Source organism: Chrysemys picta, chromosome 14 (assembly GCF_011386835.1).
Source record: "Chrysemys picta bellii isolate R12L10 chromosome 14, ASM1138683v2, whole genome shotgun sequence".
NCBI classification, from domain to species: domain Eukaryota; kingdom Metazoa; phylum Chordata; order Testudines; family Emydidae; genus Chrysemys; species Chrysemys picta.
Genome location: NC_088804.1, coordinates 14,199,989 through 14,225,036, shown reverse-complemented (window position 1 = coordinate 14,225,036; position 25,048 = coordinate 14,199,989).

The window sequence follows — 25,048 nt, the reverse complement described above, 5'->3', positions numbered from 1 at the left end:
AACCCCCTCTACCCTGTTCTGAGGGCATCACACTGAAGATAATCCATTCACTTCTGGGCACCACAGTACCAGAAAGAAATTGACCAAATTGAGAGTGTTCAGGGAAGAGCAACAAAAATAACCAAGTATCAGAGGGGTAGCCGTGTTAGTCTGAATCTGTAAAAAGCAACAGAGGGTCCTGTGGCACCGTTGAGACTAACAGAAGTATTGGGAGCATCTGAAGAAGTGAGGTTCTTACCCACGAAAGCTTATGCTCCCAATACTTCTGTTAGTCTCAAAGGTGCCACAGGACCCTCTGTTGCTTTTTAAAAATAACCAAGCATTTCAAGAGACGATTTTTGAAGGAGGAGTGGGAGAAACTAATTTTGGCTAAATGATGACAATGAAGAGAACATAAGAGTCTATTTGAATTCCAAGGTCCTCAGAGCTGAACCACCAGAACCAACAGTGCAAGTGGGGTCCAGTAGTGTGGAGAGTGTTGATGAGTTAATCTACCTAGGCTTCAAGCAGAGTTCAAACAGTCACAGCAAACCAGACATTCTTTGACGAATAGGTCTTGCTACCTCCAGCATGAAGTCCACGTCTTGCTTATGTACGCAAAACTGTCTTTGTGCTGAGACAAAGTTCAGGATCTGTTAAACTTGTGTACTACCTGTATTGGTATGTGGGTAAGAAATCTGGACACCATTACAGGAAGATTTGCTGGTCAGTGCCAAATCCTGAGCATGAAGTGGTTTGGCTTTGTGCAACAGGTCTCATTCTCGCAGAGATCTGGCCTTCCTTCAGGTGCTAGTTTATATATACAGGCATTGCATGCTATTCAGCCATGTAGCTAGGATGGACAAAGACACCCCAGCACACCGTGCTTTCAAACTCTCCATCAACATGCAAAGAGGTGCACATCCTCACCCTACCTGGCACTGTATGCAGGGTCACCATAGAGATTCGTGAATTTGCAGGACTGAGCGAGATCTGGGAACTTCATTACAAGATGGCTGGTGCAATGCTATCTACCATGGTCTCTCTGGCTGACACGGCTGTCCTCAATGGGCTATACGTGTTTGATGATGAAGAATATTTGAAGGATGCCAACACCAAAAGTGGTGACAAAGTATTGTTTGGTAAATAGAAGTGTACATAGGTCGAATGAGCAAGGCTGGATGGAGAATAGCAATTCCATTTCACTGAGGATATTGAGATTTCAAAATTTGGTTTCATTCATATTCAGAACAAAACCCCAAAGTTTTGAGATTCTCTGCAAAACAGAATTCCCATTCTCCACCCGGCTCTACTAGTAGCCTTGGCAACAGGGAAGCCCATTTGGTGCGCTCTCTCAGACCCTCCTCAGGCTCCCAGCAGCCCACCAAGCAGGCAAGCTAGTAGGAAGCCAGGCAGGGGTTCTCCTGAAAGCTGCCTGGGCTACCGTGACATTTCTTCAAAATTAACATGGTCCCTTGGAACATTCTGATTTTGAAGAATCAGTAAATTCCAATGAAAGAAAATGTTTTGTCATAATTAAAAGCCCTTTCTGAAAGCTAGCTGTATTAAGTTGTGTAATAGTCTCCCACGGGAAATGTTAGAAACTCCACTGCTGCCTGAGAGTACTTTAAACAAGACAAGACCGAACAATTATTTTCAGTGTCCAAGCTGAGACAGACAATTTCTCATCTGTAAATGGCATTTCTCCAATCAGATTTTTTCCCCCTTACAATACACACACAGACATAAGCAACTAATGGACTAGAATTTTAAGCACCAACACAGGTTGCCTTGAGGGTCCTGTTAGCCTCCCCGTGCACACACTCAAGCACTTACTGTAAAGAGATACATGCTCACAGGCTGGGAGGTGAAGCACACCTGCTTGCCACAAAATTGGCTAGAGAAATAAAGGACACACACTTAAGGTTAAGTGAAAACACTTTTGTTCAGAAAGTGCATCTAGGGTGTTGTGTGTAACCCAGTCAAATGTGTTTGTTTTTAAATATTTTTAATGTCACAGTATATTAAATTGGAAATATTTTCAGTGATCTATGTTTTAAGTCACCTTTTACACAGAAATGTCCATACTTCACTGCAAAAAAAGTGATTTAAGATTTAAATTTCAGTTTGGAAATGTAAAGAAATAAAACAAAATACAGCTGTGATTTCCTGCTAGGACAAGGACCTGGAAGCTCAAATAACAAAATAAGAGGGAAGACGCCTGTTTAATCTGTTTCTTGGCAAGTTTGAATGTTCAAAAATCATGCAGAAACTCAGAGCTATCTACAAAGCTTATTTCAGCCGAAGTTTGGTAAGTGTCATGTGCACTATGAATTGTACTGCTCTGCATTGCATACAAGGCATATTTGGGGGACTGCTGTAATCTGCCAGACAAAAACAGCCAGAGTAAATTGATCTCGTCAGCAGTTCAACAAAATCTTAGGGATCCAGCTGCAACATGACATCCCACAGAATTCTTAGGGTCCTGTTACACAAGAGCTAAGGTTGTGCAGTTTAAGATGCTGTATTGTTCATTATTTTCCCAAAACTTGAAATCATTTTAAAATGAAGTTTTTTGCCAGCCAACATTTTTTGGTGGGTGGGGGGAGGAGGAGGAGAAATCACATTGTGGTATTTTTGTTTTTAAAACTACAACTTAAAATTGGCCATTGTACATTTTTTTATAACTCCTTTTCACCAGAAAGGTTAACCATGTCAATTATCCTCCAAACGTATAGACTTTTCAAGCCCAAAGGACACTGAGAAAAAACAAAATCTTTAACGGGCGAGACAGTGTGTTCTCCTGCATGTGTAATTCACTACCAGAGAAACCAAAGAAAGGAAACAATGTATAAAACAATGGGAATTTCCCACCATCGTTATCGTGTACATTTCAGGGGTCAAAAATCAACAGATGATCTTTTGAGTCACAATATGGTGTGGTATGCATGGAGTTTTGGCCTTAAATAAGAATTTTTGTTTAGCTTATTCAAAAAGCTATGCCATGGCTTCTCTAGATTTCCATTTAATTTTATGCTTCGTGGTTATTTAGAGCCAAAGAAACCGTTTGAAAGGTCACTGCAATGCTTCAGAACTGCACCATGTTTTAGAAACTTACTTTTTGTTTTGTTTTAGAGAGTTTATTGCTTGTTCCAAAAGGTTCCAAGAGGATATCCCTGGAGAATGAAGCCCTCTAGTTAGCCACAGAATAGATACAGACCACTGAGCAGGAGTCCAAGTTCCTGGCTATGGATCCCAACTCTGACCTAGGATGAGATGGTAGTTCAGTCACTATGCCAATTCAGTCCTTGGCCTCTTTGGTGGATGGCCAACAAGAGAGAATTCTGTGAAACACAATGTAGGACAATGTGTGATGTTCAAACTCCCTAGCAGGAATAGAGCCCAAGTTATCAATCTACTTCAAATGTGACTTACCCACTCAAGAAACCTTGCCATTAGGTTGGGAAATAGTCTGAAACAAAACCTATGTACCTCTAGAGCACCCTAGGCCATTGTAATGTGACCAAATGGAAAGATGAGAAAATGCCGTAATTTCACTATGCAAATAATGCTAGCTGCTTAAGGCCAAGCACAATGCAGAACCTGAACTGATGACCACAAATGATCGTATGTAAGAAAAGATTTAGTCACTTTGATTGTAAAAGGGTCTCCTGCTTAAAACTGCAGCTTGTATGACGAGGCTCATGGTGGGTAACTGCACCCAAAAGTTGGAGGCATCACACACACAGCTGTTGAAGGGTGTCACCCAACTTCAGATAAAACGCTTGTACTTGATCAAGGCAGAATAATGGTGGGGAAATAAATTGAATTCTTTATCTAGGAAGTATTCAGTCTGTATGGTGAAATGGTTTGTTCAAACCAGAGAGTGTCTATTTCTTGGCCATGCTAAAGCTTCGCCTAAGAACTGACCATATATATATTTTAAAATATCTCAGCTAAATGTACCCAACCTGGATCCATCCATTTGCCAGACTAAAGGAGGCTGTACATAGCCATGATGAACTCTCTTCCCCCAACTACACTCATAAAATAAATAAATCAATACCTAGCTCTTCTATAGCACTTTTTGTAAGTAGATCTCAAAACACTTTACAAAGAAGATCAGGATCATCATCTCCATTTTACAGATAGAGAATGTGCAGGGTAAGTTCTTAGAGGTAAAGAGACACGTGTATGGCCAGTTCCACACCAAAAGGGCTTCCTCCCCCCTGTATGCACCAAGAACATCCCCCTTTGTGGCAGAGGACTGAGTCCTGCTGTTGTGAAACTGCCTCAAATACTTAGGAGTCTCCCTGAAATCAAGGAGTGTCCTTGTCTATAGAATCTGTCCCTAGCAGTTTTACAAAAACTCATGTTCTGTCCAAGTTTCTGAAATCCCACGTGAACTCTGAGTAGCTGAGAGCACTTGCACTTCAAGATCCACCCCATGAGTCCTGTCACATTACCACCCTGTCCTCATTCTCCTCTCATACGAGTCCTTGAACCAGCCCACCTCAACATGTAGAGTCAAATCCACATTGAGTCAGAAGCTCATTTGGATTCTGGGCAGCGATGCACGTCTGATATCCTGGTCAACTGGCTGTACTTCTCCCAGGAAATCTCTTGTTTAATTTGAAGCTTTTAGTATGTTACTAAATTGTTGGGGGGTGGAGGTGGGAGAGGAACACCAGGTTTTGTTTAATTTATAAAAATAAAATGTACTACAAGAGGTTTTTACATAATCTCTTCCCATTCTGTAGAATGGAGTAAATGGAGTAAAAACTCGGAAAGGAAGCCTCTACTATCCCATACTTTGTGCTATGGGAACTTGAAAATTCAGCTACTGATATCCAGGGTATCAGTCAGTAGAAGTCATGGTGATAGTTTGCAGTAGGAACACCTGTCCACTGAGGAACTCGACTGAGTCCCCATTTTATTCCCAAAAAGTCCAACACCCAGCAGCTGCTAACAGCATTATCAGTACCTTGGCTTTACTAGAACTGACACCTCTGACTGAGAAAGAGATAGTGAACCCATAACACCAATTTGCGGAGACATCTAACCCATTTAGTTGTGTGTTTTATTTTTTAATTCAAGTTTGTTTCAGGATTTTTAGATTCATAGATTCTAGGACTGGAAGGGACCTCGAAAGGTCATCGAGTCCAGTCCCCTGCCCACATGGCAGGACCAAATACTGTCTAGACCATCCCTGATAGACATTTATTTTATACTCGCCCACTCCAAAGTGAAGCAACAAATGGGTAATCCCACACGCTTACTAAAGTGCCATGCTATAAAGCTTTTCTAGTGTTGTATGGGTCAAAGTTCTACTAAATTGTGCTCTTTGGAAAGCATCACCACCATCATATAAGTTTGAACCTTTTAGTGCAGGCCTTTCGTCAACCCATAACGGTGCCCAGGCTGAGCAATCTCTGCATTTTACAAAATCTGTTTGTAGGTTAAGGCTATGTAATGATAATTGTCCCTTGAAAATGCTACTCATCAGCATGCTTCATTGCCCTTTAGTTTACATTGATTTCACATAGCACACTGTGTTATAGATAATTAGGTGCAAAACATTCTGTGCCATGTTAATAAAAGGTGAAGAAGTCAGTTTTGAGAAATCATGAGAGAAGTCCAGTAAATACATGTCAGCCTCCTTGGAACCATTCCTAGAAATAATAATTGGCACTTTAGACTTCAGTATGAAGCAAATGGTAACTTTAAACTACAACAGGACCTTTTCCCTACCTGTAGCCTTTTTTTTGGAAGGCCTTATGTTTAGTTAGGCAATTTTCTAAAATATGTTCATCATCTGCAATAAGACTAAGGTGGGTGTCTCCTTTGTGAGACAATCATGAAAACTGCACCAGGTGGCTAATCCTCCTTTTGGAACTCGAACCCAGGCAAAGTAGCCACCAGAGTCTGACCAGATGTTTAGGTACTCATTAACCAATTCATTTCAGTCACATACATGATGCGAAAGGTAAGATTAAGAGACTAATAACCTTCTACATGGAGAGCTGAAATAGAAATTCTCCCCTTCATTCACGCATTATGGGCTAGGCATGCTAATGCAAGTTTCTGTTTTCCAAACACTATGTTTATGTTTAGAAATCCATGCAAGTTATTAGGACAACACAGGTCAGCCCAATTTCTGGGTTCTCTGTCCAAAACATTTTTTCTGGCCTAGTTACCCTATTTATAAAAACTGCCAGCATTAAAAGCAAAGTTAAAGCCAATTTCAAAAGACCCTGCTCTGCAAATGCTACCAGATATGGTACTTGTTACCAAAATAGTCCCCGTGATGTAGGCCACACAATATTAATAAACTAAAGAGAGAATAACTTAGTTCCACACAAAGTATTTAAAATCTGTGTTATATCTTTGGTAACAGAAAGTTACTGTAGTTCAGAAGAACCATTTTGCTAAATAAAACCTAGTTTTTAAGGCAGTATTTTTTTGCTGAAGATAGCAACAGTGTTTGGTTTATACTGAGCCACACACCACCTTTGAGATTAAAAACATACACAAACACACAAAACTTACATGTATTTGCATTTCTATAAACACAAAAAATGGAGTGTTCAGGCCTGCTTTCCGTCGACGGCGTCCCCCGTGGCTGAGCAGATATTATGGAGTCTACCTCGGTTTCTCCTTGGTTCAGCCAACTGGTGTTTAGCCCCATCTGCTAGTTCCTCATTTTGACTCTAGCCTTTCACCTCAATTGTTAATAGGCTCTCTCTTCTTGGGGCAGCAATGAGTCTAGTGAGTCAGGCACCCAGTAAAAGGGGTTCAAACACCTGTGCTCTGCTTTAATACGCCCTTTGCTGGGGCTGGTAAGGGAACCCAGACCCACTCATTCCACTGGCTTCCAGTTCAGGGACTCTTTCTGAAGCAGGTGGAATCAGTTTCTGCCAATCCCTGACTACTTCCTACCACACTTCTGTAGCAGGCTGTTTTTCAGACTCTTACTCTGTGACCCTTTTCCTCTGGAGGGCCAGCAACCTGGGTGACTTCCCAGTACTCCATTGCTGAAGGACCTTACTCTCAGTGGTTCTCCAGCCTCTCAGCAGTCACACCTGACCTCCCTTCTGAGCTGCAGCCTTTGCATCTCCCCAGCTGTGACAGAGCCACTGATCAGCCCCAACTGAGCAGGCAGCTAGTCTCCCTGTTAACCCTTCAGCAGCTGGGACAGCCTAGGGACTGTCTACCCAATGATACATCATCATTTAAAAATGGCCTTGATCAAGAAGAGGCATTTTGTATCTGCTTTTAATGCTTGTTTTAACCTCGCTTCTCAGGAGGACACTAACTGAGTGCTGTTCAAATGCCACAGGGAGTTTCTAGGCTATGCTCTGGAACACTTCTATCCACAGAAAGAATCCCTTCAAAGACCTTGAGTCATGGGTTATAACAATCAGGTTAACATTGAAATCTGATGTGGATTTAGACAGCACAAAGAGTATCCTATGATAACACAATCAGTTGCCTTCATTGTCTAATAGTTTGACTCCCAATTTCTTCTCTGATAACCTGGGACTCCTTCCCTGCTCTGCCACTGACCCATTGGGTCATTGGGCCATTCAAACTACGTGCCTCAGTTTCTCCATGTATATAATGATGATTAGAATGCTTGTCCATCACCGTAAAGTGCCAAGAGATGCATGGTTGAAAGGCGCTACTTGTGTGCAAAGTGTTATTTATGCAGTGCCACCTGTGACACTCAAATACAAATTGCAAAGAGGATTATTGCACTTACCAACTAAATGCAAATTTGTACCTGGAATATATCAGCCTGTTTGTTTGGTTTTTTTGTGCTCCCATGGAACAGAGGAAAAAGTAGCTAAAATATGCACTTCAGTTTTCTTGTACTTTACAGATGCCTCAACTGTTTTGAAATTACTAAGGTAGGCTTGTTAAAAAAATGGTTACATGCTTTGTGGAAAAAATAGTGATCTTTCCTCCTGTGAAACTTTATAAATGCATCTCCTACCAGTTTTACTCCAAATTTATGAAATGTTTCATAAAACACCCTCCCCTCCCCCCCTTGGGCCTTAGCATCTTAAGGCAAAAAAAAAAGCTTTACAACTGATATTAAACCTTTTAAAGAACATTATTTTAAGTAGGGGCACAGTAGTTGTTGGATCTAAAGTTCTTCTCTGCAACACAATAGAGTACAAAAGAGTCTTGGATGACAAGCAGCAGTGTTCTATTCTAATGTAGTATAATTTTTGGTGGAGGGAGCCATCTAGGTAAGAAGGCAGAGACAAACACACAACCTTCTAATCTAGATGTTAGAGAGAAAATTACCAACAAAGTCAGTCACCAGTCTCCTTCCTTTTCATTTGACCTTCTGCGACGGTGACAACAAGTTGTCAAGACCAGCCAAACCAAAAATTTAACGAGTAACAAAAAAGTAACGAGTAACTCCCTCCCATATATAAAGCCAGGCCAGGCTATATTTTGAACTACCATTTAGGTCATTTTAATTTGCCTCATGTTAGGCCATCACCAGAACATTATTACTCATTAATTACCAAACTGAACTCAACTATAATCACTGAAGTGCAACAGGTTACAATAAACTGAAAAAATAATAGCTTAAAGAGGGGCATTAAGTCAGGCATGGAAAATTTTCAAAAGAGCCTAAGTGACTTTGGAGGTTAAGTACCATTTTCAAGAGTGATTCAGGCCTGGTTCACTCTAGAAACTTTTGCCAGTATCACTAAAGAGTATGATTATTATTGTTTTTTTAAACAACAGTTTTGCCAGTATAATCTGAATCTACATGAGAAGGGTTTGCCAGTATAGCCGGTAACCCCTTTCTAGCACAGACAAGAGCTCAGTCACATAGAAGCCTAAATCCCAAAGTGAAATTTTGAAAATAGGATTTAGACACTTTGAAAATTTTACCCCGATCAATATCAAACATGCAACAACAGGAGGCATATATAGTTCAGGAAGTAGAAATGGTGGTCTGCGTTGAATATTGTGGGACATATTTCAAACATTTAATCTATTTGTTCTTTTCTGAAAAGGAAACTTCAGATTCATGGATTATCTTAAATCGGTGAGTTATAATGAAGTGTGTTAAAAAATAAATCCTTCATTAGGTACTAGAGGCCATCAAATATGACTAAATGAGACTAGCACCCCTGGAAAACTTTCATAACTGTGGAGATAATCCAATCTCCAATGCAAATGGTGCTGCTAACACACACTTACTGTCTCCCATGAGTGGGTGATGGTGGTTGCTGCTGCTTCCCATGAACCCACCTCGGACAAGGAAATATGCTGGTAAGTTTATGGACCCCGAACACACTCTTTGGTGCTACTATGCAATTGACACATTAGCCTTAGTTCTGTCTGCCTTCCTCCATTATGAGCCAGAGAGCAGAAAGAATTCCTGTGTTATCCAGATAACAGGTGAAGCTACACATGAAATGTTACCTTGACCAATGAATTTTCTTTTGATGAGTTTAATCATATTGCAAGTTAACTGTTTTTTTTTTTTTTTTTTTTAATTAAAGTAGGAGCTGGATGCTGGGAAGAGTTGATTTCCTTTCACTTGTTGCCATGTTTCTGAAGAGAATAAGACAGAACTTGGATCAGAAGAGGGCAGCTACATTTGTCTCAGTATTTTATTCTGAATTTGAAGGATGAGAAATGGGAAAGGGGTCACGGACTCTGTGTTTTGTATGGCACGGGGCACACTGGGTACGTAGATTGGAGGAAGAGATGCCAAAGAACAAAACTAGAATAGAACAGAAAGATTTCTTTAAGCCCACCAATTGCCTGGCAACTCAGATGCAAGCAGGTCCCCACTGCTACTGTGCTGACATCCTCCGAAAGAGACAGGTTGGTGTAGGACTTATAGGAATTGATCCTGGCAATGACAGACAAGATGCAAGCCTCAACACTGTTGTAAGAGAAGAGCTTTGTGGAAATAGGCTCAAAAATAAATAAAGTTGTCCCAGGCCAGAACAGAGTTGGCTTAGATCACTGACATGATAGACTGCAAAGGCACCGCTATTGTGTCAGCACAGCTGCTGCTCATCCACACTGGAGGCTCACTGCAGCTCTTAGATACACAAAGGACCTGATTCTGATCTAAAGTACACTGGTGTAAATCAAAACTGTGGATTTACACTGGAGTAAAACACTGGTGTTAAATGGAGTTACACTGGAGTAAAACCAATGGGAGAGGAGAGTGAAAAGACACAAATCTTACAGAGGTAGAGAGAGCGGTGTGTGTGTGTGTGTGTGAGTGAGAGAGAGAGAGAAAAGGGGCTGGGGGAGAAATACCATGTATAGCAACGCTTTCCTACATGGACATTAAGCATCAGTGAAGATTTTTTAACCCAGCAACATACTAATTTTCTGTAATGCCACTTTTCTATGAAGTGCACACAAGTCTGTTAAATTACAGACCACAGAGTGTTTTTCAAACCCTAATTCCTTTGTAATCTCATAATATCTCCCCATGCTAAATGGGGTCAAATTTGCTATGCGAGACCACCATGGAAAAACCAGGAGAGCTGCCAGTAAGTTTCAATAGGGGGCACTCTTTCCTATGAGTCAATCCTGAAATAATGCTTCACCAAGTTATCAGGGGGGACCCTCACTTGGTCAGAGATGCTGTCTTTGTGTGGAACACAAAACCAAGGAGCCTAGTCACTTGTAGTCATTAATATCCCCTGGCACTTTACTAAGAGGTAAGGTGTCATATGAAGTGTCCTGCTCACATTCCAATTTGGATAATTACAAACCTACTTACACTTACCTTTCAATTTTCACAGATTATAGGCAGAGCTGGTAACACTGCTTAAAGTTGCCCAACACTTCTCATTATAAAGACCCTGTTGTCACTTGCTTATAATTTTATCATACTTTAAATATTCGGGCTGAAGTTTTCCATGCCAGGTGTCTGCCTCAGGCTGAGTTGGTGGGGGGAGGGGGAAATACATTGTTTTGCTTATGTTAAATTTTGGTTTTTCTTTGAAAAGCTCTAGCAGCGGCTTGATAATGTGGCAGGGGGGAGCCTTTGTGTCAATGATGTGCCTTTGCTGACCCAGTGAAAATGCACCTAAATTTGGCCAAATTATAAACCTCTAAAAAAAGTCTTTGTTTGCACATGCCCAGCGGAGCTGAGCAGGACACTCCCATGCAGTTTTAGCTCTGGGCTGCCACAGGCTGTGTCAGGTCCAGGCTCCTACACTGAGAGCAAGGAGACTGCCTGGGCCCAGAATGGGGAGAAAATGAGAGCACAGGAAAGAGAAAAAGAGGAGAAAGAAGCTACCCAATCCGAATGCAGCGGGGACAAGAGATAGATTTTGGGGGAAGGAGAGAAGAGTAGATTGGGGTGAACTGGGACTGGAGGCTGCCAGGAAGGAGGGAAACTGGGACTGAGAGTTGGACAGAGGGATAGATGGCTGGGCAAGAATACTGGGCATGGAGAGGGGACTTGGATTGGAAGGGAAGGAGACTGGGATTGAGATGAAGCCAGGATGAGGCAACTTTCGGGCAGTAAATTGGGGGACACATTGAATGAGGAGTTAAGAGACGGGGACGTGCTGAGCAAGGAAATTGGGACCAAAAACCAGTGGAGTGTGGGGCAAAGGAGGTGAAAGGGGAGATCTGATAAGGAGATGAAGGGAAAGAAAACTGGGACTGGCTGGGCAAAGAGACTGGCACAAGGCAACAGGGAGGGGTGGGGGAGACTGGGACGAGAAGCCTGAGAAGTAGAAATGGACTGGTTAGGAGTGGGGAAGAGACAGGACAGGAACAGGCTGGAGGCACAGGTAACCTTAAGTCTGACTTTTCCAAACTTGAGTTTGCAACCTTAATAATGTTCTTTTAATAGTTTCTGCATGTAACATACAATAACATACTTTAATCCCTCACCTGAACTGCTACACTGCTATTTTTACCCTGTATTTCAGTGGCAGATGAACACTTCTTGGAAATGTAGTTCCTAAAGCACGCTGGGACCATTTATGACAAAAGGCATTTTTATTAAAGGCTATTATTTGAAACGCTGAGACAAAAGCCTTTTTCAATTTAAAACAAAGACTTACTCGTAGGCTTGGACCCGGTTTGTTAAGCATTAGTGCAAAGCAATTCTTTTTTGGCAAAGTTCAAATAAACCTTGAAAAAAGAGTGGTTTGTAATGGACACAATGACAACCACCATACCAAGAGACCAATAGTTTGGAAATGTCCTGTCCCTGTAATGACTGTCAGGCTGTGTCTGTATGTACGTCAGAAAATGGGCTGTCACGTTTCAGTGCAGTACTTAGTCCTAAGCACTCCAGAGTATACACAGCATATACATTCGGTCTACACACACTCAGAACATGTCCCACACACAAATGTTCATCAGAATGAGTGTGTCTTCTCCATCAACAGCTGTTTCCACTATTTCCAATTGCTGGCATTTCTAGAAAGTAATTTTTTGTTTAATAAATTCAAACTTACCCCTCATCTAAGTACCACTGGGGGGGGGAGGGAGTTGTGTGGCTTTTTAACTGATAGATACACAACTGGTTTCAATTTAACCCCCTCTTCCCGCCCCCAAGAGAAATGAAGTAAAATACACTTTATTACTTATTAGCTGGTAATAGAATACCTTTTGACAAGCTGAGCCATTGTAACAGGTGGCAGTTAAAGTTTCTGCATGGCCTGTTTAGAATGAAAACATGAATGAGAGGCAGCTCTGTAACTGGGTTTTAAGCACAACTCAGGCCTTGGCTACACTTGCAGATGTACAGCGCTGTGAGTTAAACCTGACTTCGTGCAGCTGAGTAGAGAAAGCACTGCAGTCTGTCCACACTGACAGCTGCCCAGCGCACGGTCGTGGCCACATTTGCGGCAACTGCAGCGCTATTGGGAGCGGTGCATTATGGGCAGCTATCCCACAGAGCACCTTTTACCATTCTGGCGCCGTGGGTTGTGGGCGTGGGGGCGGGGGATTCTGGGTCCTGTCCCAATGCCCCGTGATGCATCGCTTCGCATCCCAGAAATCCCATTGTTTCCGTCCACCTTTGGCACCATCTTTCAACAGTTTCTGTGCAGCGCGATCTGTCTGCGGGAAATGGAGTCCGAACTGCTGAGGCGTATGCTGACGAGTCTCACCAGCACGTCACGTTTGGCTGTCGAACTATTCCTTAAGATCCAAAGTGACAGTGAGGGTGAGGAGTGAGACGATGCTATCGAGCCGCGTAACGCGTACGACACGAAATTGCTTGTGGCATTCACAGACACGCTCAGCACCGTGGAACGCCGCTTTTGGGCTCGGGAAACAAGCACCGAGTGGTGGGATCACATCGTCATGGAAGTCTGGGATGACTAGCAGTGGCTGCAGAACTTTCGGATGAGAAAACACACTTTCATGGGACTGTGTAAGGAGCTTGCCCCCACCCTCCGGCGCAAGGACACAAGATTGAGAGCTGCTCCGCCAGTGGAGAAGCGGGTGGCTATTGCAATCTGGAAGCTGGCAACTCCAGACGGCTACCGGTCGGTCACAAATCAGTTTGGAGTGGGAAAGTCGACCGTTGGAATCGTGTTGATGCAAGTTTGCAAGGCCGTTAATCGCATCCTACTCAGAAGAACCGTGACTCTGGGTAACGTGCAGGAAATAGTGGATGGCTTTGCACAAATGGGGTTCCCTAACTGTGGAGGGGCGATAGATGGGACACACATTCCTATCCTGGCACCACCCCACCTAGGGATCCGAGTACGTTAATTGGAAGGGGTATTTCTCTATGGTTCTCCAGGCACTTGTGGATCACCATGGGCGTTTCATTGACATTAACACAGACTGGCCCGGAAAGGTGCATGACGCACGCATCTTTCGGAACCACTTGGCTGTTCAGGAAGATGCAGGCCAGGACTTTTTTCCCAGAGCGGAATATCACGGTAGGGGAAGTTGAAATGCCCATTGTGATCCTTGGAGATCCCGCTTACCCGTTAATGCCGTGGCTCATGAAACCCTACACAGGGAGCCTTGACAGCAGCAAGCAACAGTTCAACTACAGGCTGAGCCGGTGCCGAATGACTGTGGAGTGTGCCTTTGGCCATTTAAAGGGCCGCTGGAGATCGCTGTATGGGAAGCTGGACTTGGCCGAAAACAGCATCCCTGCGGTTATAGCTGCGTGCTGTGCCCTTCATAATATTTGTGAAGGGAAGGGTGAAAGCTTCACTCAGGCATGGACCTCTGAGGTTCAACACCTGGAGGCTGAATTTGCACAGCCAGAGAGCAGGGCTATTACAGGGGCCCAGTGTGGGGCTGCAAGGATTAGGGATGCATTGAGGGAGCAATTTGAGGCTGAAAACCAGCAGTGATATCTGGTGCCCTGCACGGGAGTGAAGTGCAGTAGTTCCAATCTTTAGGAATCAGTGTCTGCTAAGCAGACAAGCAGACTTGCAGTGCCTGTTTACTTCCTGGGCTAAGAATGCTTTTACTTTATGCAATAATAAAGAATGTTTTCAAAGCCAAAGAATCCATTTATTGAAAAGAAAAAAAAATTATTTATTGAAAAGAAACAAGGGGGTGGAGTGGGGAACGGTACAATCACAGATCCGCGTATGTCCTGTCTGGTGTGGTGTGGTGTTCTGTGCAGTGAGTGCTGCACTTCAGGATAGCTATACTGCCTGGTGATGGGGGTTGAGTGCAGAGGGTAAGGGTCGTGGTTTTCAGGGCTGAGTGGGGAAGATACTGGTGTTGGAGGCAGCAGGTGGCATGAAGAACACGGAAGTTGGGGAAAGTGGGTTGGAGGTGACAGTGGGGCACAACGGAAAGAGTTTTGGGACAAGGGCTATGGGGGGGAGGTGGCGTTTGCAGTACTGCTCCTCTTTCTGCATGGCTACCAGCTCCTGGATAGCATCTGCTTGGTGCTCCAGGATGCTTATGAGCCTATCAGTGCTTTGCTGCCGGTGCGCGGTGCTTTGCCGCCAGTGCACTGCGTTTTCCTGGCGGATCCTGCTTTCTCTCTCCCTCCAGTCCTGTGCTTTCTCATTCTCTTTAATAGATTGCCGCATCACTTCTTGCAGCATGTCTTCTTTGCTTTTTCGCGGTCTCTTCCTGAGTCTTTGCAGTCTCTGAGCAGGCGAAAAGAGGGACAGCTGAGGTCTCAAGGTTGATGCAGCTGTATAGGCAAAATGCAACATTTAACAAAGGCAGCATTGTTTATACCAGACAGAGTAATGATTCCCCCTGCACTTAAGGAGTAGAAAACACACAGGGTCTACACAATAACATAGTTTTTCCTGTCCAAAACAGAGCACACATATCCCATGGGAGCCTCAAAATGGTGAGTAAGGGGGACTGATTGTTTCAGGGCTGCACTGTCCTCTGGATTTCTGTGCCTTGGGGAGAGCCAACAGCTTCAGGGGGTACCTACACTGAACACTGTCCCAACATTTTCCACAGGAGTTTGTCCTGGACGATATCTTGCTGTTGAGGGTGACCTGGGAAGCAAGGGAGGGTCTTCTACTGCAATGCGGCTTCCGCCCTGGCCCATATGCAGCTTGCCTGTGTGCAGCAATGGTCCCCCCGCCCCTCGTGGCACAGTGGCGCGGACACGTTAGCCTGGCTGGGACAAGGACTACAGTGGCTCTCCCGATAAACCTACGCAAACGCATTGCACACGTTCTGGATGAGACATTCGAGGAGATTACCGAGGCCGATTACCACGCTGTGATAAACCACATCAATGCACTATTCTGCATCTAGGCATGCATGCCTAACCCTCCTCTTCCAAAGAGCCTGCACCGAAAAAATTCCTTTCCGAAAAAAAAAAACGCTTACCAGGAACCTGCTCTTCTATTTGTCCTCCACCAAGTACCGGCCGCTGCGACTGGCTACCTTCCTCCTGGCTCGAGAAGAGCTCCTGGCTGCATGGCTCCAGGGATTCTGGGGTGTCTCCATCCGGCCCACCACCATCACTCCCGTTTTCCTCCTCCTCCTCCCCTCACCCCACACCGGCTCTGAAGTGTCCATGGTGGTGCTCGGAGTGGAGGTGGGGTTAACCCCAAGTATCGCATCCAGTTCTTTGTAGAATCGGCAGGTCGCGGGGGGAGCACCCAAGCGGCTGTTTGCGTCGCGGGCTTTGCGGTAGGCACTCCGCAGCTCCTTCACTTTAATCCTGCACTGCCGGGCGTCCCGGTCATGGCCCCTTTCCATCATGTCCTTTGATACCTTCCCGAAGGTATCGTAATTCCTACGGCTGGAGCCCAGCTGGGACTGTACAGCTTCCTCCCCCCAAACACTGATGAGGTCCAGCAACTCGCCATTGCTCCATGCTGGGGCTCGCTTGGCGCGTGGAGGCATGGTCACCTGGAAAGATTCGCTGATAGCACTCCACACCACGCCGGGCTGAGCAAACAGGAAGGGGATTTTTAAAATTCCCGGGGAATGTAAAGGGTCGGTCACATGGTTGGTTACCTGAGGCCAGGGCAGTAGAGTTTGAACCGATGACCAGAGTGGTCATTGTGGGATACTACCGAATAATTCTGGAGGCCATTCACAGAGCATTGGGCAGCCACCCTGGCGCCGCAACGCTGCAGCGGCAGCGCAATACTCGCTATTCCTCTCAGAGAGGTGGAGTACATGCAGCGCTGCAACCATGGAGATACAGCGCTGCAAATGCCTTGCCAGTGTGGATGGGGAGTGAGTTACAGCGCTGGGGAAGCCTTTACAACGCTGTAACTCGCAAGTGTAGCCAAGGCCTCAGCCATCATTCTGTGCCCAAACCAAGTACTTTTATCCAGTTAATTTAGTGAATGAATCCCTTAGGGTCCCCAGCTATCTACCACTACAGCTCATTAGAGCCCAATATCTGACTTTTCATGTTTTATCATTGAAAGCATTTATGCTTAAAATGTAATTAAACTTAAAACAAACAAGATCTCTTTCCCCTCCCCCCACCCTTTGACATTCTCACATTTTTCCCTTCCCCCAACTGACAAAGGCATGAACTTCTTTAGGGTTATTTAGGAAAACACTATACATTTCAACCACTTACAGCAAGACATTTGCCCAACTGTTCATCCTGCAAGCAATTAGAAATCTAAATACTTGGGGTAATGCATTACTATTGGGATTTAAACTTGCAGATCTCTTACAAACGAGTAATGTGGCAAGACTTGCTGTCCAATGAGGTGTCTTATTGAAATATCCCAGGCTGTTTCACTTGTCACAGCTGTCGTTTCAGCCATTTGCACTTACACTGTATTGCTTTCATTACAAAAATAGAAATTTGTGTCCTAAGTGCTGTTACATTACTAATGCTAAATATTTAATTCCCGGGGGTTCTAATTATGGTTGAGCACTGGCAACACTGATTCTGCTTTTTAATAACAACTGTAAAAGCAATTTGAGCATTTTTCAATTAATTAAATACATAGTATACGAGTAACCTCTTGTCATTTTGCCCTCCAGGACCTGAGCTAATTTGTGTGGCATAAAATGTTTTGAAAATTAACTGATACACTACTCTACTCGCTGTTATTCTATTAAATTACAGTCTGTAGAATGAACATTGTACCTCTAATAGTTATGCACAGTACAGGTTCCTTATTTGTGAAGGTGTAGTGGTTTCTTGGGGGGAAAAAAATGTTCTACAACACAAATGTTTATGAGCCCTAATTAGTGAAAGGAGATGCAGAGTCAAATATACTCAAAGCATCTGTCAACTTACAGTAAAACAAAAATAATCCTCACCCATGGTCCATAAAACCTACACTGCTAAATTTACCAAACTTGATTTTTCCATCTTTCATAGCTGAAAGTAAACTTACATTATTTCTTTAATTCAGTGACATTTTCTCTGTATGAATTCCTGGGGTTCACCTAACGTCAATTAAATTTTAAAAAAACCCTCACAAAATAAATATTTTATTTAGAACATTCAATGCAACTTGCATGAGATATTTTAACTGTTATTGGAGACAAAAACGTAAACTTTCATTACAAATAGGAATCTACTCTGAAGAATATTAAGCAAGTCGTTTGGACCCAACATTTTTGTTTTCAATTTACAGCACCCTATCAGAACAGCCTGCAAATCAGTTTTCTGGAACGTATTTATGGATGGTTTAAAAAAAAAATCATTGTATCTAGCATTCCCACCCAGCTGTCTAGCTATAATGCAGCGACTTACTTCTATTATTGCATACACTTGGCCAAAAAAAACAAAAAACAAAAAAACCACTAACAACCCACCCACTTTCAAAAAATGTAAATTCAATATTAGAAATCTAAAACAAAGAATAGTGGTACAGGTGAGCCACATCATACGCACATTTAACTTACGCAAATTCAACTATACGCGCTCGGCAAAAAAAAGAAAAACAACAAGATACTTGTAAATAGTGCGGGCAATTCCACCCAACGAGCGTATGCCCTGGAGTGAGCGTGAGATGGGAGATGTGAATCTGCTGTTCCCTCAGTTGGTCTCAGTTCCCGTGTGCCTCTCATAGTGTGAACATCTCGCCGCACAGAGTGTGATTCTAGTGTTTAAAGATACATATTTTTCATACAACATGGCCCCTAAACACAAGCCAACTACTTCATCTGGTGCTCAACCGAAGAAACAGCAATCTGTTCCAACGCTGGAGGATAAACTGGCTGTGTTGGACTTATTGAGAGACAGCATGTCGGTCTCCAGCGCGTAAATATGGCACAACAAATCTAGCATCCGTGCCATCAAGATCAAAGAGAGAAAAATTCATCAAGCCGTGGCATCAAGTGCTCCAATAACTGCTAAGGTGATGAGCCAGGTGCGTGATAAGACTTTAGTGAAGACTGAAAAGGCATTAAACTTATGGCTGAAAGACATGAACCATAAACGTGTGCCTATCGATGACAACACATTGCGAGAAAAGGCTCTTAGCCTCTACGCGCTGTTCAAACCTCCTGCCGAAGAAGGACAGCCTTCTGATGAGAAGGAATTCAAAGCCAGCCAAGGTTGGCTTAACAGTCTTAGGAACTGCTTCAACCTCAAAAATGTGCAGACTACTGGTGAAGCTGCATCTGCCAATGAAGACGCAGAAAAAGCCTACCCTGAACAATTAAAGAAAATCATAGAAGGAAAGGGTTATCTTCCGGAACAAGTTTTTAATGCTGACGAGACTGGGCTCTTCTGGAAAAAAACACCCAACCACACTTTCTGATTTCGAAATGTAAGGGAAGCCCCTGGCTTCAAAGCAGCTAAAGACCGTGTGACCGTGTTGTTTTGTGGCAATGCGGCTGGGCATTTAATAAAGCCGGGCTTGCTCTACAGGGCTGCAAATCCCCATGCCCTAAAAGGCAAGAACAAAAATCTCCTGCCTGTGTTCTGGCAATCAAATAAAAAGGCTTGGGTGACGGCAGCATTATTTCTGGATTGGTTCCACAAGTGTTTCATTCCGGAGGTCAAACGGTACCTCGAAGAGAAAGGATTTGACTTTAAAGTGTTGCTGATTGTAGACAATGCTCCTGGCCACCCTGCGGCACTCTGGTTTGCACATAACAATGTTGAAGTCGTCTTTCTCCCCTCCAATACCACCTCCATCCTCTCGACCAAGGCGTGATTCGCTGTTTCAAGGCCACATACACGAGGCTTACGTTCTCACAGTTACATAGCGCTAAGGATGCTGATCCCAATCTTAACGTGATGGAGTGTTGGAAGTCCTTCAACATTGCTGATTGCATCACTTATATTAAACAGGCAATGGATGTAATCAAGCCTGAAACAGTCAATGCATGTTGGCAAAACCTACGTAAACAAACAATGTGTGAATGATTTTCCGACAATTGACAAAGAAGTGAAACGCATTGTTCAGGTAGCCAGGCTTCGTCGACATCCTTGAGGAAGAAATTGAAGAATTAATTGAGAGCCATAGAGAAACATTGACTAACAAAGAGTGAGAGGAACTGATAAAATCGTCTACAGAAGACGAAGATGCTGACAATGAACAGGAAGAGCCAGCAAGTTGGAAACTTCATAAATTTGCTGAAGTGTTCCAAGCAGAGAAACACTTGAATGATTTAATTTCTGAATACGATCATTCTATAGAACGAAGCCTCAAAAATCACACGTAGTATTACGGACGATTTGAGACCGTATCAAGAAATGTTTGAGCAGCTCAAGAGACAACAGCGACAGTTGCTGATCACCATGTTTTTCAAGGAAAAAACAAACAGCAGCAGATGAGCCTACGCAATCAACTTCTCAAGCCGAACCAGAGTCAACCACTTAATCTACGACTCGCTCTCCATCACCCAAGCTGTCCGTCACCTCCATCTCCTGGATCGACATCAAGCCCTGATGACCCCCTGTAATTACCCCCGTAATTAAAAATACAGTACTGTAAAATTATATTTTGCATATGTACTCTTTATTATATACTGTACATTACTGTATACATTATACATATTACTGTACAGGGTTGTATACACAACCATATACAGTATACTGTAATTTATTGGCGATTTAAGGGATTTTCAAGGGTAATTTTGACTATATGTGATGTTCGCCTTACGCACTGACTTTAGAACGTAACCCCCGTGTAAGATGCTGTACACACCATGTATCCAGAAAGTGAAACCAAGCCATCGAGTTTCACTATCCAAGCTAAACCAAATGCAAAATGCATACTACATAAATGGCAAAAAGTTAAAATTTTAAATGTTTTAATCATTTTTGTGATAGATAAATAATTTTCCTTAAACATGATTTTTAATTAGTCTCCTTTATAATAGAAATGATGTGGAACACTACTACAAACACACAGAAAACCAACAGAATACAAAGGGCCAGGTTTCAGTCAAAGAACTCAGGGTTAAGGGTAGCACTCCAATCTCAGACTATACCAAATATCAATGGGATATTGTATAGAAGCGTAAAGTCAGACTAGAATTTGTGCCAAGAATATTTTTCACTATCAGTGTTTCAGAAACAAGGGGAAAAAAAATCTTACTGATGTACACAGACATGATGGGTTTTCCAAGGGAGACAGTTACCCTTACCATAGTTAATGTCATCTCCTTCAAACCCCTCTTCAGTCTCCCTTTTTTCAACTACCATTCCAACATCAGTCCCTGTCAGGTGCTCTCCATAGCCCTTCTCAGAACATGGCAACTCAGATAAATAGCAGTAAAAGTAATTATAATTTTTACATTATTAAATAAACCTATTTCTTAAAATGAAGGCCATTATGACAATCTTATTCCTGCCCTTTTCTCTTTCTTATGCACCAACACAAATGAAAACGTTAAAGGTCTGAAAACTTATGCTTTGACCAAAAATATATATTCCAGTTCTTTCAGGTAAATGCCTTACATTTCTTAATGTGAACTTTGAACAGCCATTTGTTTGGTGATGGAGGAATCTGCAATGTATTGAATTTTTTAAAACGGAAACACATTGAAGCCCTGCAGCTGCTTAACAGTGTAGGGCAACAGTTTAGAATAGCAAGTGAAGAATCTCACCCAATTGAAACTACAGGCTTGTTGCTACAGTTTCATTATAAGTAATATATGACAAGTACAACTCGCTTTAGCCTGCATATGTAATGTACTGTTAGTTGTGCAAAATATGGTAAATTATGGTTGATGTGACACAGATTGGTCAAAGAATTGTATACCCCATTAAGTTGTGCTTATAGTCTAATTGAATAGATATGCTCCTATATGTATTATGGGTTGAACAGTATGATTTTTGTTTAAAAAAACCCAAAATATACGGGCACAAGTCTATTTGTGTCTGCTCGAGAGAATGTAATGGGTCCAGTCTTGCAGATTAATAATGCATGTCTCATAACTGTCCTAAATATTTCTAATTTTAAAATAAGAATATCATATTTACGCTGGAACTAACACTCTCTCGAACTATTTTAATTTAATGCTTTATATATATAGGCCTGACTAATCCTGCAAGGTGCTGAGCGCTCCTGTGGGGGTGCTGGGCACATTCAGATCCTGCTTTTTTCAAAGAGAATGGAGATGATCAGCACTGTGAAGAGTTGAGCATATAATACAGAAGGGGTTCATGTTTCTATACAGCTATAACCTGCTCAAAGGAATTTACATTCTAGAAAGATAACAGTGGGTCAGATTCTGCCACTCTAATTTACATGGAGTAATCTCATACAGTGCCAATAATTCCAACAGTGCCAATAATAATGAAATAGGTGGGACTGCTTGTAAAGGAAGGTGCTACTAGACATGAGCAAAGGCAACAGAATCTTGGCCCACAGTGAATAAAGATGCCATCAGTACATACATAGAGAGAGGATAGAAGTGGGGACTGAGTGGTAACAGGACATGGGGAAAAGAGAAGGAAGTTCTTGTGAGAGCAATATTTCTTAGCCCTGGTCTACACTGCAGAGTTAGGTTGACACAAGACAGCTTATGTCGACCTAACTCTGCAAGCGTCTACACGAAAGTTTCGCTCCTACTGACATAACTTGCCCACTACACCAACTTAACTCCTCCTCCACCAGAGGCGTAGAGTCAACACTGATGTAGGTAGGTCAGCACAGTGTCAACATAGGCACTGAGTTGCTGGCTTTCAGAACCTGTCCCACAATGCCCCCACCGACAGTTCAATTGGTACAAGTGTTCCTGGTGAGGACATGTACTGCCAACACAAGGAGCAAAGCGTAGACACACACAAGCGATGTAGTTACTGCAGCAGCTATATGCCTGTGTAATTTAGGTCGACATAATTTTATAGTGTAGATATGGCCTTATTCTTTGCACGTGGGTTTTAGATTAGATTGCAGCCTCACATTCTGCTCACATACACGGTCTTAAAATGAACATGCACTATGTGTCAACTTCAATAAAAAGTAATACAGTTCTTTAATTACTCCATTCACCTGGAGTGTCTTTAACAAAGTGTTTTTCCTAAAGTGTAAAAATGTAAAATACCAGAAAAATCAGTCATCTATGTGCAATGACTACACAGCATCTAACAATAATGGATATACTGAAGAATAAAAACGTGAACCACTCTGAGCCCATAAATCTCAGTGACTGACTGTAAAGTATCTATAAAGTCTGCATTAAGCCTTTAAAACTCTAGCCCCAATAAATTGTAAACAAAGAAATAAAGACTCATGCTTATTTTTGAAATATAAAAGGCTAGTGCGCAATTTGAAATCCATTTTCTGCTCTTCCGGATTAAACCACACTTTTCCCAAGTAAGAAATATGCTTCTGCATGAAAGCAAACTAGTACCTACACGTTTTTATAGGTTAAATTTAAAAAGTCCTACAAAACAAATAAGTTAATTATAGCTGGCATCTCTATTCACTGATGAAATGTGCATTGCTTACAGCAGAACATACATCTGTCAGCCAAAAAAGAGAGAGCTACAGGATTCAGAAATCTAAACAAACAACAAAAAATCGCAAACGATTATGCCCCAAAAACTTTTCACACCACAGAGGAGCCAACATCAGCTTTCCAGGCTATACAAGAACCTAGAGAGCCAAGTGACTTAAATTTTTTTCATAAGTTTAGTGAAAGAAAGCCCTTTAAAAAGGGAGGAATAACTGGGTGCTATCACCCTGCCTGATTTTTTTTTTTTTTTTAAAAAGGATGCTTTAAGTGAATGGGTACCAGCTAACTAATCTTGGAAGTGAGAGAATCTAATATATGCGTAGCAGGATGGCTGTCCGATTACTTTAAACCAAACAATTATTTCTAGATGAAACCCCACAATATTACACTTTGTAGAAGTAGGCAAAAGATGTTTGCATTAAAATACATTCACAAGTGGCTTGATTACTTCTATGGGGTCAAGTGAGATGCTGTGTCGAGTATTATATATAGAACTCACAATACTCCATTCCCTGGCCAGTACCTCTCCAAAAAGCAGACACAGTGCTCAGAAGTCCCTCCATTGGTAGCATGCTGTGCTCTGTGCCAGGGGTTCTCAAACTTTAGCAACCCGAGGACCCCCATTTTGATTTACAATTTTTCACAGACCCCCAAGCCTCCTGCTCACCACCAGGCCCCACCCCCACTCCACCCTTTCCCTTTGCCCCAAGGCCCCACCCCACCCCTCCTCTTCCTGCCCTCACTCCACCCCTGCCCCTCCTCTTCCCCGCCTCTTTCCACCCTCCTCCCCTGAGCACGGCCTGTCCCTGCTCCTCCTCCTCCCTCCCAGCACCTCCTGCACGCCGCTGAACAGCTGTTCCCTTGCACGCAGGAGGCACTGGGAGGGAGGAGGAGTTGAGCAGCAGGGCCCGCGGACCCCATGCAGTACCCTCACAGACCCCAGTTTGAGAAACGCTGCTCTATGCCTAAGGTTCATACTCCAGTCCTTGGGCTCCTACTGAAAACTAGTGTTGAGGGGGGTGGCGGTGCCTCTCCTGCTACTCTGCATAAATTATTGTTTTAAAAGCCAAGCAGTGGGGTATTCAGGGTGTTGGGGAGGAAGATGGGCCCTTGAAAGAAAGAGAACCTGCAAAATTAAGAGAGTTTGGAGAACCTCTAGGGGTTTAGTCTTTAGATGGAAAAACCAAGGACCCTTTTTTTCCCTCTAGCTCTCCACGGGAAGACAGAAGTCCCACACCAATTTTGGATAAGGGTATTTGAAAAGCAGCATATTGGCCCATGCCTTGTCCCCAATGTCAGAAAAGGCTATTTTCGTCATCTAGTCTGATCTCCTGCATGACACACACCATAGAATTTCACCCAGAGGTTCCTGAATCTAACCCAAGTGGGTTCCCGCAGGGCTCAGTTCTGGGTCTGTTCAATATCTTCATCAATGATTTACAAAATAGCATAGAGAGAATACACTTATAAAGTTTGTGGACAATACCAAGCTGGGAGGGGTTGCAAGTGCTTTGGAGGATAGGATTATAATTCAAAACGATCTGGACAAACTGGAGAAATGAAGTAAATGGGATGAAATTCAATAGGAACAAATGCAAAGTACTTCACTTAGGAAGGAACAATCAGTTGAACACCTACAAAATGGGAAATGACTGTCTAGGAAGGAGTACTGCAGAAAGGGATGTGGGGGTCATAGTAGAACACAAGCTAAATATGAGTCAACAGTGTAACACTGTTT